Source organism: Plectropomus leopardus, chromosome 15 (genome assembly GCF_026936395.1).
Source record: "Plectropomus leopardus strain MGB_pleo_1.0 chromosome 15, ASM2693639v1, whole genome shotgun sequence".
NCBI lineage: Eukaryota > Metazoa > Chordata > Actinopteri > Perciformes > Serranidae > Plectropomus > Plectropomus leopardus.
In genome coordinates this window covers 12390585-12404510 of record NC_142190.1, presented here as the reverse complement: position 1 = coordinate 12404510, position 13926 = coordinate 12390585, and the positions used below count along the sequence as shown (strand labels likewise).

At 39.3% G+C, this 13926-nt stretch overlaps 1 protein-coding gene across 3 annotated transcripts in view; it reads left to right on the top strand.

The window, feature by feature from the left end:
• The window catches only part of sgcd (sarcoglycan, delta (dystrophin-associated glycoprotein)), a 323685-nt gene that overhangs the window by 133832 nt on the left and 175927 nt on the right, over positions 1 to 13926 (top strand). The window contains exon 1 of one of the 3 annotated variants that reach the window (XM_088089011.1): positions 8108 to 9349. The exons of the other annotated variants lie outside the window; for them this stretch is intronic. The gene's annotated coding sequence lies outside the window, so the exon portion shown is untranslated. Of the gene's footprint in view, positions 1 to 8107; positions 9350 to 13926 lie in introns of those variants that run through there. 3 annotated transcript variants of the gene reach the window in all.

Genomic DNA, 13926 nt, shown 5'->3' with positions numbered 1-13926 from the left:
AGACCGCCAGTGCCATGGGCAGGACTATTAATGCCGTTGTCATGTGTTGTCAAGCGGTACACTAGAAGCAATGAGGAGTTGTAACAACAATGGCTATTGCAAGATAAACACTGCTATCAACACTGTTCTAAATCGACACCATCTACTCAGTATTGCCTGACATCATAATTTGTTGCACTTCACTCTGCTGTATTCTTATCATCCAAAAGAAATATGTTGGCAGTAGCAGTAGTATTAGTATTAGTATTAGCAGTAGTAGTAGTAGCAGTAATAGTGTTTTTTTTTTGACTGATAGTCCCATCATATTCTGCCAAGGTGCAAAGCCCCAAGCACTTCTTTGACTTTTTATATTCAGGTAATTAGAGTCAAAAAACATCATATAAGCAAGGGAATTTCCAGCAGCAGTGGATGTAGTCCACCGATAATTCCTGATATATTCATCCAATTGCCCAACGCTATTACTCACACACACACAGGAGTTCTGTTACCCGCTCAGTATTAACAACATCCTCCAGACTTGCCTTGGGCAGCAGCAGTCTGAAGGAAGAGAGAATCAGGAGCTGAATTATTGAACAAATCAAGGTCCCAGGCTATGTATTTATATGATATTGGTAATGAGGCCGCTGGAGATCGTGACTTAAGTTGCAGAGAGAAGTAAGATCTTTATAAGCTCCGCAGTGCGTCTACATTATACTGAACCTGTGTACAGATGATGACTTTACCGACCACACTATGCACTACATCTCTTCTTCCCTCTGGACCTGCTGCTTGATATCTACATTTATTGTGTGTAATATCTCCATACGCTTGAGAGGAGCACTTTCTTAAATTTTATCTAACTGACTATTGCTCTGTAAGGACCTTTTCTATTGTTGTAACACATGTACATTAGCCAAAAGTGATTCGGGGAGGTATTCAGGTAGTGTAGAGCTCCAGAGTATCGTATGGAGGAAAGAAAGTTTGTGTTTATACCAGTTTTGTAAATCCATATACCAGGATGGTGTCAGGTTATTCTCTAGCTGTACCATCTACTAAAGTCAATGGCCATTTTGTTTGGTTAACAAAACAATCTAACCTCAGTGTCCATTGCTGTTTTCCAGGTCAAGAATGAAGACTCGAGTTGAAGTTTCAAGATTTATTTGGTCAGAATAGCCATGTTATACCCTCAAACAAGGCTTTTCTACACAAAAGATATTTTTATAAACAGATATTTTCCTTTATGTTTTGGCCTCCTGTCCACAGAAGAACTTTGGGACTTTTAGGATTACCAGTTTGCCAATGTTTCTTTTAGCACTGTTTAGTCTAATGATGGCTTTACACTTGAACTTAGTATTGCTTCTCTACTTAACAGAAAAACAGGGGAGATTGGGATTTTGCTGATGAGTATTGGAAGAAAACCCATGCCCACAACATCACTTTTGTGTTTGAGTGGGCTTCTTTATCCTAAAACTAAATGGGATTCATCAGGTGATGAGATCTCCAGAATATGTTTTGAAAAGGTAATCTTAGTCTGTACATATTACTGCCTTTGTGACAAGGTGCTAAAGACAGCTAATGCCAGTGAGCATTTGGAGTCATTTTTGCATTCTAGTGTAGACAGTGATTGTTTGTAAAACAAATGTTGTGTGAACAGAATTATTTTTCACATCAGTTTTCAAACATATCTGTATACAATATAAAGCCTACTCTAAGCATCAGATAAAAAAAGGTTAACAAAATAAAATTGCATTTTGTCAGGGCGTAAGATGATATTCTTACAAAATATAATGATCTTCGGATCACTGCCCCGCAGCTTCAGTCCCATGCGTCTCTGCAAATGCACAAAACAAAACAAACACAAAAAGATAGTCGATTCAATATTGTATAAAACAACTCACAGTCATTAAGTTGGAGTTCAGTCTATCAGGTTGCTACGTTAAAACATGAGTCTTGGGGACCAATTTGGGGCACAGGGCAACTATTGTTTACATTGTAAATATAAGACCATGACCACTGAAGGGATTAAAATCTAAAAATTAAAGAACAGAAGAAGTGAAAAACAAGGGCAGCTGGTAAACCAAAGCAGCAAATATTGCTTCAATAGTGACACTAAAGAAAAGCTGCAACAACAATGTGGGATTTCAGTAGGGTGTTTAGATGTGATATTGGACATGTATGTTTTTATATGTCATCAAAATCAGTAGTGGTTTCTCCTGCTTTACCATCAACACATTTGATTAATCCATCATACAAGTCTCATTTTCAAAATATGTCTCCAAGGATTTTTTATTTTTTTCTGTCAAACCCTATATTTTATACTTGAAGTATAAAGTACCATTTCATTTTCTGAACTGTTTATTTCGACAGGGAGTCTCAAGGCCTTTTTTTCCAACCACCAGTTAAACAAGATTACAAAGAAAATATAATTGCAACAGTGAAAAATGGCCCTGTGAATGTTACTAGCTTTTGGAGTCCTACAGTTCAAACTGTAATTACCTGTCTGTCTTGTTTGTCTCACAGGCTCATATTTCCATCCTCTGCTACTCTCTCTGTGATCTATTAAAGCACTTCCACTTCCTCTTGGATCAGAAACTCAAACACAGCTGCAGAGTGAAACAACCCACTGCAGTACCTCAAATTTGGCCTTTACCTCATTCTTCTCTGCAAGAAACAACCACCGATTTAGAGAGAAAATACGTGATTATAGGTACACACGCATTCTGTCTCCGACACACACTCCTCTCGCCACAGTTGAGTGGTTGGACGTGACGTGACTTCCCGCCGTGCTTCATCGTCTCGCCTGGTTGTCCATAAAAGACCCGTTTCATTTTCACTGAGAGTTTCATCCCTGATCATTTTCTGCTGGCGGGCAGCGGCTCACTTATCAGATCCCACCTCTCCCTAACCTCGGCCCTCATCCATCAATCCCCGGTACATTATTTAAACTGTAGTTTAAATGTTAAATAACAGCCAGCGTCTTGACTCTGCTGAGGGAGAACTGCAGAATGTAATCTCCGTCAAGTATTTAAGGAAATGTTCGCACTAAACTGTAGCAAAGGAATGTTATCGCAGTGATAATGTGCAGGATTAGTCGGCCCATGACAGAGCCGAGAGCCTCAAGGTGAGGTGGAGTTTTAAATGCTCATAAGGCCTGAGGAGAGGTTTGTTTTTCCCAGACACAATGATTCTTAAATTGCATCCACTGGGTGCATATTTATGTATGTTTGATCAACCTCACAGACACATGCACACAAATTATTAACCCCCCTATCAAAGAGTGAAAACATTTCATCAAAATTTTTTTCAAAAGCTTCTCTTTTTTGAGGTGCTTAGAGCTGATCATTTTTCTTTATTAAATAGATTTGTCTTGTATTCTTCGTAGAGGAGTATCAAAAATACAATATCCACTCAATTAAATTCTGCCTAAATAAATGCTGATGCAATTATATCTCCAAAATCTGACTTTTTTTTTACTACCAACAAAATTCTACTGAAGTAGTCTGAGCATAAGTTGTTTTTAAACTGTAAATCTGCAAAATAGTTTTCATCCATTTTCTGAATAATGGATTTTAATCACACATGGTTAGAATCAAAGTGGTAGAGACTCCCATAGAGTGGTACAATAGCAGTCATATACCCACCCCTGCAAAGAAAAGGCAGTCTGCTCTCCAACTGTTTTTGCAACTAAAGGTTACTTTCCAACCTGCTGTGTCTTAGCAAAAGTTGGTAAATAGGGGTGCATTCAACTGATAAAAACTAACAAACAAAGCTTTTTTATGACACAGCAGTTTTTTTTCCCATTAGATCTCAACATCTTAATCGGACTCGATCAACGCTTGTCATGGAGTGCCACATGGTTCAATTCTGGGTCCATTTTGTCTTGGTTTTGTTCTATATATTACACAACAGGTTAGCCTCCGTGAGGTGTTACTATGCAGATGACTCCCACCTCTATATAGCTGATGATACTGCGAATAGAGAAATTTCCTTGAGAAAATATTTTAGCACATTACTCCACTTACTTAGGAGATATGATTAACTTTGATGTAACTTTCCAGCTGCATATGATTAACCGTATACAGCTCATTATCTAAGGAACAGATCCGGACTGTTAAAAATATATACATAACATTAATTATTTTTAAGTCTCCACAAAGAGGAGGTAAATCGATTACAGCTCACATAAAACACACACATTAAACTCACATAAGTCCTGTTCCAAAGTCCTTGTTCTGACTTCTAGTCAGTCTTAGGATAGATTTTATGATCCCAGACCTTGTTCTGAATCCTTTTATGGACTTGTCCCTGACTCTTGTTGATATACTGCATGCAAGTGATATATGGCAACTCTTAGTACAAAACATGTAGACACAACCCTGTTCATATACCTTTTTGTATATTTGGTCTGAAGCTTAGTTCCAGTGAAGCAAAATATTTATGCTACTACACACAATGATATTGGTGATGCTTAACTTTTTGGCACAACCGTCTTACTACATGGCAATGCTCCTGTGCAAAAAAGCCAGGTCCTCAATGAAATGGTTACTCAAATGTCATAATGTGAGGTTCCTGACTTTCTTAGTTTCGCATTATCATTTTCAATTAATATCTTTGGATTTTGAAATAATTGTCAAAGTAAGCAAATCAAAAATAGCACAATAGACGTTGGGAATATGTCAGAGGAATTGTTTACTTTGTTATTTATTTATAATTCATTTGTTTGTTTATTCCTTTAGTCAGAGTTTATTTTTATATTTATTTAGTCAGTCATATTAGTAAACAGTTATGGTCTAATATTTATTTATTGTTTTTTTTAAGTTATTACTAATAGCTAGATACGCATGTGTATTGCATGTTTATTTGTTGATATTGTCAGTGCACCCTAATAAACTCTCTAATTTAGCTCTCTGTGGGCTTATTATTATTGGTGCAGTATTCAACATGGCTTATGGAATATTCAGTGAAATTTATTCTGTCTCTGATCAAAAAAACATTTACTCTGCCATACTTAGAGTTCCAAGTCTGATAACATTGACATTGCACATTGAGTATGAAAGCATTGTATTCACACTCAGCACACAAAAGCACCGACCCACTCATCCTCTCCTCTGTGTGAGATGCTTTCTCACATACAAATACAACTCACAGCTCAGCTGCTCCACTGCCAGCGCTGACACGTTGATCAGTCTGCATCTGCCAAACGGTGCATCGCATGGAAGTGTCTGACATTCAGTCGCAACAATCCCAACAACACTAATCAAACAGCAGATACAAGGCTTACATACACACACACTACAGCGCTTTGCTTATCAGCATCCAGCAGCACAGGTCTCTGCACTCTATGTTAAGTTCATTTCAATAGATGGCAAATTCAATGGCACTTCAGTTCACTCCAGTGTAAGTAAGTTCAGCTTGATTCCATCCGTCTCAGTTCCCTTCAGCTCAATGCATTTTAATGCATTCAGTGCAATTCTAAGTTTATAAGAAATGAGTCGCGAAATGTATTTTTGTGATTGTGGCCAGCATATGCTGCAGTGTGTGTTTGATCGGAGCAATTGGATCTCAGTTCTCTTCTCAAAGAAGAGGTGTTTAATCTGTGCAGAGGTCCATTTTTAATCATATGTGAATGTAAAGCTGATATAAAATACATGTTAATGACATGTGTAAGTGAGGTGTGACATGTAAAGGCAGTGATCCTCGAAATAATTCCACCATTTGCATGTAAATGACTGTCGTTTTGCCACTTTTAAGGATAAAACGCAAAAGTGATTCAGCCCAATAGCACTTAATAACAACTTTAAATCATTTATGTTCATTTTGCCTTAAGTCATATGTGGTGCTAGACAGGAGAGATTAGCTTGAATACAAATTACTAATACATCCACGACACTTCTTCCAGTCCCGTATCCTAAGGACTTACCCCCTAATTGGTTGATTCGCACCACGAAATTTGCATCCAATGCTGACATTCAGTACTAATGCAGGGAGCAGTGTGCCCTTTATGTAGCAAGGCGGAAAGTGAGTGTTGGATGGGCATGTAGCACATCTGATTTTCATGCAGAAAACTGGATTTTACATCACAGCACACACCATCAATTGAAGACGAACTTTATTGATCCCTTGCAGGGAAATGAGAACATTTGCCTTTTTGTTAACCAAAACCACAACTCGTTCCAAAACTAAAGTGGGATTGTAGCTGCCATTGCCCTCACCACTCAGCTCTCACAAGACCTCTACAACAGGAAACTGAACACTTAATGTGGTCTAATGTTGTTAGAAGTAAACTTTGACTTGACTATTTCACCTTTGGTCTCAATAAACAACTGTTTTTGCAATTAAGACAGTTTGGCAGCCTGTGTTCTCGGAAATTACTTTTTTTTTGTTTGTTTTATGTAGTTGTTTCTTTCAAAGATTAATAATATTACATCAGGGAGTACAGTTAGTGACAGTGTGCACTTCATGCTAGCTCTGGCAGCTTGACGGATCATCATAAATGGGCGGGGCTTAGATAAGGGTTGATTGGTAAGGAGTATATGCTCATATCTTCTCTGCAATTGTATCAGATAAGATGCGGTGTAGCTTTAAAGTCCTTCTCTTTATGATTCCTCTTCAGACATCACAATCACTTTCCATTAAGGTGAGAAATTATAGCATCGCAGGATTGTTGGGGGCTTCAGCGAAAAGGTGAACTTCTTGTTTAGCTTTCTTTTTCGTTAGGAAACCGGTGGGAAGCAACAGCCTCCTCTCTGAGCCGTTCAATAAGCCGTTTGTAGAACAAGGATTTCCATTTGCATTTGGAAGCAAAAAGGAGAAGATCCTGAGATTGTGGATTACTCCCCTGGCTTTGCTTTTGAAGGGAAGAATTAAGAAGAGGAGTACTGGGAGCTTTACAGGGCAAATGGAATTCAAAGTACCATGTGTTTGTGTGTGTGTGTGTGTGTGTGTGTGTGTGTGTGTGTGCGCGTGTGTGTGTGTGTGTGTATGTGTGTGAGTGAGAGCTTGCAGGCATTGCATGTCCGTGTGTGTTAATATGCCTTTTGAATGTGCACGTGAGTGTGCATGTGTGCACAGGTGAGCACTTTCATCAGTGTTTCTGCAGTGCCTTCAGTTGAGTTTGAAATGTGAAAACTGTGTAAACAAAATAAAAAAGTAAAGGATTAGAGTTTCATTTTCAGAAATGCAATCATATCTATTGCAGTTTGTTGATTATTTTTGGTGACTCCCACTAATGTTGTGTGTGAAGTTTAAAGGTTGCTTAAGAAATAGTTTTTATTGTTTGTAAAACTGTATTGCAGTGCACAGGAGGCAGGATCAGCTAACTTCTCTGACTCAGCCACCCTTTGTTTCAACCTTTGCACATGCATTTATATGTCTCGTGATACACCCTTCCCTATCTTTTAAATATTTGAAGTATTTCAGTGAAAATACTTTTAACTACTTCTACTTTTCTTTTGAGTGTTGGAATTGGAAAACGGTTCATTAAGGCCCACATCTGGATTAAAACATTCAGCAAACACAGAGAGTTTTAAATATGCACCAAATAAAACAGTGTCTCCACACTGAAAAAAACCACGATCAACAAGTCAGTGGAAATAATTTCCTGTAGGACTGAGAGAAAACAATAATTTGGTGGATGTGTTGATGCTTGCTGGCTTTGTCAACAAAGAGGGTTATGAATAATCAGCTGTCAATTGCGGATCCTACATGTTCCCACCTTTCTGTCATCTACAGTCAGTGGTGGGCTGTCAGGGCCATCAGGGCCTTCTCTGCTGGCCCTGTCAAAATCAAAATCAAAGTTTGCTTTTCATGATTAAATAGAAATGTGCCTGAAATGTGTCTATAAGTAATTACTTGTTCAGTGTGCTACTTATCCACAAAACTTTTTTTTTCTCTCTTATGGGGCTGTGCTGGGATTTCCTATGTTACTTAAATGCATCACAGCTCCTCAGACCAGCTGTTGTGGTAGTGCTAGCCTTTTGCTGGAGCCCTGACCTGCAAATTGATTACAACTTTGAGTGACAGTATTATCAACCAATCAGATTTCGACATGTAGTGGTAGACCGCCCCGGGGACCCTGTATCGCTGCGCTAGCCTTTGACGTTGTCAACAAGTTACGCATGTACTGAAGAGGAAACACAATGGCGGCTGCATTTACTGCTGCTACCGACCTACTTCAAGTTCCTTTTTCAAGAAGATGATTTGCAGACAAGAAAGAAATACAGGAGGAAGACCTACACTTGAACTGGATGGACTTACTAAGACAAGCAAAGGTTTTGTGCGCAATTCACGCAGAGCAACTATGACCACTGTGACTGGCTAACAGTTAGCACTGAGCGGATCAAGCTATTTTTTGGCCATGTTTACTGTTTAACACCGCTGAGGCGACGTGGAGTAGCTCTGGTTTTAACAGCTATCAAACATTAAGCCTCTGAGTGCCATCTCATAGCAGTGATACATCTGAAGACTTTTGGTGAGTCCAGAGTGGATTTACAGCTGGATGAGCAGTGGAGATGTGAGACAAGCCTGCACACGGAGAGTTTGAAAAAACGTGACTTTTTCAAACGGCTTATTAATTGTGGGTTTTTTTGGGACAGTGAGAATCATCTGTCAGGGGACACCAGGAAAGGAAGGAGTGGCTGAATGGAGGTAATTACTTGGAATTACTAACTTTGCTATCAGAGTATGAGGCCGACTTGCGACACCGTCTTACCACCGCCACAGTTTTTACTGGGGATCAGGAAAAAAATCAAAATGACCACATACATGCTGTTGCAGCAGCCACGTCGAGTCTGTGGCAGTTATGAGGCTACAGGCTTCAGCAATGCTGCCCAGCTGTCATATGTCCTCAGGTACGTCACTGAAACAGGCGTAAAAGACAATTATAAAGTTGAAGGTGAGTGGCGAAAGTTTGATGGCATCTTTGACAAGACGGTGGAGGCCGTGGGACAGCCAATAGCAGCCAGAGGAAGACCAGACCTCCGTACACACTACAGAGAGCTGCACAGAGCTGGGACCGACAGCATCTTTGCACAAATTAAGAATCGTTTTCACAAGAGGCAGCTGTTTGTTGCATTGCTTGATTCACAACTTCCCACAATTCAAGCAGACAGTTTGCGAATCAGAGCTCAGGAGCCTGAATGAGAGCTGCGGAGCACAGTTTGACCTTCCCAGACTCAGAGCTGAACCCAAAGTGATGTATAACATGACAAACTTTGAGGGGAAGAGCCCAAGTCATCTACTGACATTTGTGAGGGGCACGGGGCTTGCAGACAGTATGTCACAACTTTATTCCCTCCCATGCTGAACTGTAACAAAGTGTCCACAGCCTCAGTTGAGCGATGGAAGGATGGGTTTTATTTACAAATGATGGGTGAGTTTTACTTTTTTTCTCAGATAAAGTTATTGTATTGTTGTGGTTTATACAACATTGTGCATTGTTAAGGTTGTATGTGATAAGTATTGTTGGGTGTAACATACACATTTGATTTTTCTTATTGAACTGAAGGCCGTGCAGTGATAATATTATGATAATATTTGTTGTATGGAACCTTTTTTTCTGCCATGTTGTGTTGGTGTGCAATCTGGTTGCTTGGAGACATGTAGGATGATCTGATGGTGGTGTTGCAATCGCTGCTAGTGGTGTTGCAGTTGTTTGAGATCAGTTTTTGTGTTGGTGTTGATGCAGTGTTGCAAATAGCATGATGATGTGTTTTGTATGTGGCAGTGTTGGCAGTCATGTCTAGTTGTGAACACCCAACCGGGACGACATGGTGGTGCAGTGGTTTGCATTGTTGCCTCACAGCTAGAGAGTGGGTGGTAATGCGCTGTTTAGTAAAAAGGAAGTGATTTTGGGAGACAGCCAGTAACTCATGCCACCATTAGACTTGTGTGGCCCACAGTAAATAGCAGCATGAAATGGCTATTATGGCACAAAGACAGCTCTGGTACTGTTACCAGACAGAGGACAGAATATATCTAGTTTATGTCTAAATGAAGTTAGATGGGGATGTATCAACATTAAATTCCTATTTTTTTTGGGCTCTTCTAAGTGTGCACCATTAACAACAGCTGATATTAAGAAAAGTGACATTGTTGTTTGTTTGTGTTTAACACCTTCTTATCCCAGGTCAGTTACTTATGCTTTCTCCTGCCTTGGCAGTAATATGTGGTTAAAGTTATCATGGTTAGGTTTAACTTATTGGCGAGATTTAGGGTTAAGTTATGGGTTAAAATAAGTATATAGCGTGTTGTATATGTGCCTGTGAGCCTTATTGTGTTTTTTATTTGTGTTTAGATGATTACATGAACACAATAACTGCTGTGTATATATAGCTGAGTCATACAGCCTGCCGTAAAAAAAACGCTACAATTCGTGTGGTACAACTGATGCCGACCATTTCACAGCAGCTGCAGCCAAAGTGTCTATCAGACCACACTTACCATGATCCACAGATCAATAATATCCTAACAGAAACAGTCCTAAATTTACAAAGGTCTAAATGATGTAAATCCAGTGAACTATGCAGTCCACACACGTTATTACATCTGTAAAAATCCACTGGCTGCTGTTGCATAATTTCAAATTGATGTCTCAGTATCAAAATGTCATCTAAACTCCGTCCTGTTGATTTACACGTCACTTGGGGCAATAGAAGCTTTCATATCCTCTCCACAGCCTACAATAGCCAACAAAAGCTTGTAGAGAAAGGACAGGGCTGCTCCTCTTTTCATCTTACAGAACTAGTTAATAGCAAGCAGTCAGTTCCATGACTGATGGATCTTGTAGACCATGACACTTCTGGCCGTGAGAAGAGGTTTTAACCTGTTACTGTTATTATAGACTGTCATAAATGTACATAAACAATACACAAATGGCTCTTCTGTTATCTTAAGGAAACAAAAACAGTCGTTCTTATCAATTTGGGTTTTCTAGAAGTAATTGTATGTACAGTATGGACCCAAATAGACATTTCTGTCGTCACTGATTTAGTTTTCACTCATAATCACAAATTTGTTTTAACTTTGTTTTGTTTTTTTTCTTCTTTTTTGTTGTGAAAAAAATTTGAAAAAATGTTTTTATGTACTTTTCATGAAAATATACTTTAACATACTTTGAATTTGGACCAGGAGAGGCTTATGCAATGTTCCTATTATGTTTTCCAGCAAATAAAGTCCCAGTTAGTCATCTGCAGCATCTTTTTTTCAAGATAATATTCAGGTGAAGATAAAATACAAACGATTAAACACACTACAATTTTTTTTTGTTTAAACTTTTACTGAAATTACTGAAAGGTAGTAGTACCTACAGGGATTCTGATCATGCGGAAAATTAAAATAAATAAAAAAATAAATTAGAGTTAGCTTTCAAAAGAGAACATGCATGTACATGTCCTAAAAATGTAACAAGAGCAGCTTTCAGTTTACCTTGGCTATGCCTTTGGAAGGCATTTTAGTTGAATTAAACAGCACTGACTTTGCGTTATACCAGCACTGACTTTTGGTTTCACATGGGACACAAACAGTAGTCTCCTGACTGAAAGTTTGTGTTTGTTTATGCTTCTCGCCCACACTGCCAAAGGGTGCCTTTTGGCGTTGGTATCACAGGTCAAGTAAAGCACAGTAAAGCATTGGTTTTTGATGACCTGGGAAATAGAACAGGCTTGTTTTTTAAACCAGAACTAAAAATGTGTGTTTCTGCTGTGCTTTCATGCATATAGAGACTCTGACTCTTGAATCAATAGTTTTGTGCACCTGGCAGAGGACCTGTACTTCACAGGATTGATAGACAACTTCCCAGCTCTGATTTTAACAGTCATCGTGTAACTGTGACACCTCAGGTTCAGGCCCTGCTTGTTAAACACATCAGTGCCCATCTCTCTTTGAACCTTTCCATTACCCCCACCTGCACCGTGTACTGGGGAAAAGAATAAATGTAGCTCAGAAAAATTAGAACGGTAAATGTTCCCTGTGCTGTTTAACATCCGTTTACTGTTGGCACTAGTCAGGCCCTGTACGGCTGTTTTGTGGAACAGGATGTTTTGTAACAAGGAAAGAGGTGGAAAATCTAGCCGAGGGCAAAATGCTCAGAAAGAGAGGCGACACATTCAATGAAGCTAACGGCAGATTTTTCATGCTCCTGTTTATATGTTCTTGTCCTTGTCCTCGCGGCATTCAGTGTCTTATTTAGTGTCTCGTTCCATTTGCTCCACAAAAACATTGAAACATTACCTCCAATGCTTTTCTTCTTCTGCGTCCTCTCAAAGCTTTCTGCTGATACGTTCTTTGAATGTGTCTAGACAGCAGGAGGACCAGTGGATTTTTGTGACTGAGCCGTGAATTGAAGGAGGGGATGAGAAAGGACAAAAGTTTTCTCTGATTTCATGCGTTTTTTCATGATTTGTCTCCCGCTGTCTTTGTCAGTCCTCCCTTTTTAATGGCTTAGACAAAGCGTGACAATTGTCAATGTCACTTTGCTTCATCTGAAGGTTCTTTGGGAGTCTCTGTTACATCCAAAACGAGTCCTTGTGATATCTTGGTTGATGCAGACGACTGTTTGTTCAGTCTGACAGGAGCTTTTAGATGGAGAAGTTCCTCCTTTCTTTTTGTAAAGCGCTCTCATTCGTGGTTGCCCTTGGCAGAACGCACTTGATATGCGCTGCGCTGCAGATCCATAAAAGCTACCTCTTCTGATTCTGTTATTATGAGTTACGATTCTACCTCTTATATACCCAGAATAAGAAAAGCAAAGGGCGGGGTTATTGCATCCGCATGCAGCTGCCAGAGTGGAAGTTAATATATATTTTTAGCATAGTGATGCACTAATGTGCCTTATGTGTGACATTGCCAAGAGTAGCCTCAATCTCTAGATAACTGATATGATGCTGCGATTGGCTCAGAGCTGCTGGCAGTTTTCGCTGTGATGCTACAATGATCATGTGAGAGCTGGGAGGAAAATTACTGGAGGAAACGTGTGATATTGAGGAGATTAACCACTTCAGCAGCTTGTCTCACTGCAGGCCAAACCTACCATGTTTTACTGTATAAATGCAACCAGTCTTACACTTTACTGCTTAATTACTTTGCCTTTAACCTGAAGAATAAAAGTTCAAAAAAATGTAGAAAAGACTATATTTATACTCTTTAGAGCTCCCTTAATCATAATGTTCTTATTAATATTGTGTCATATGACTCCATGTAATATGAAAGTTGTTTCTCATAGTGACAAACCCCAGAGATAATTATCTCTTAATTCCACAGCTCTTTGAGCTTAATAACCTCTTCTAACTATGTTTTTGGTTATATTTTAATCAATTTTCTGTAGAAAGAGTTGGTACAAAACTACTGCAGAGCTGAATGCTGTAAATATGTGGAACTTCTTTACAATAGCTGCCTCTATGACTCACAGGATCGAATTGTGTCATTTGAAGGTACCGTTGAGCTCAACTGACAAATCCCCTCTGATGACCAGACAATGAGATGGGGGGATTAACAGCAATCACATAATGTCCCAATCTGGGGGAGTGAGCGCTGTTTGGCCCCTTGTGGAAACCAGTTTATTGACTTCTTAAGGCCAGGTTGTCAGCTCGTTCCCTGAAGTGCCAAGAAGCGATGTTTCATGCCAAAAATGCCATTTGCTTACAGATCAATAGGGCTTTTCAAACACAATATGTTTAGGAATGTGAGGGTGAAATCCTGTGAATGTACTGCTTAGGGATGACTTTTTTTTTCTTTTTTTTTTTTTTTTTTGCTCACGGCTTTTGTTGTGTAGCTGAATATTTCACCTTAAACTGGCAGTTTATGTCACCATTTTTTGTCTGTTTTCGCAGTTTGGGAGACTTTTATTTCATAACCATTATCTCATCCTCTGTGCTTCTCTCAGAGAACCCAGAATGTAATCTGTCATCTGGCAGTGACAGTCACACCCCACAAAGACGGCCTCTTCGTTTC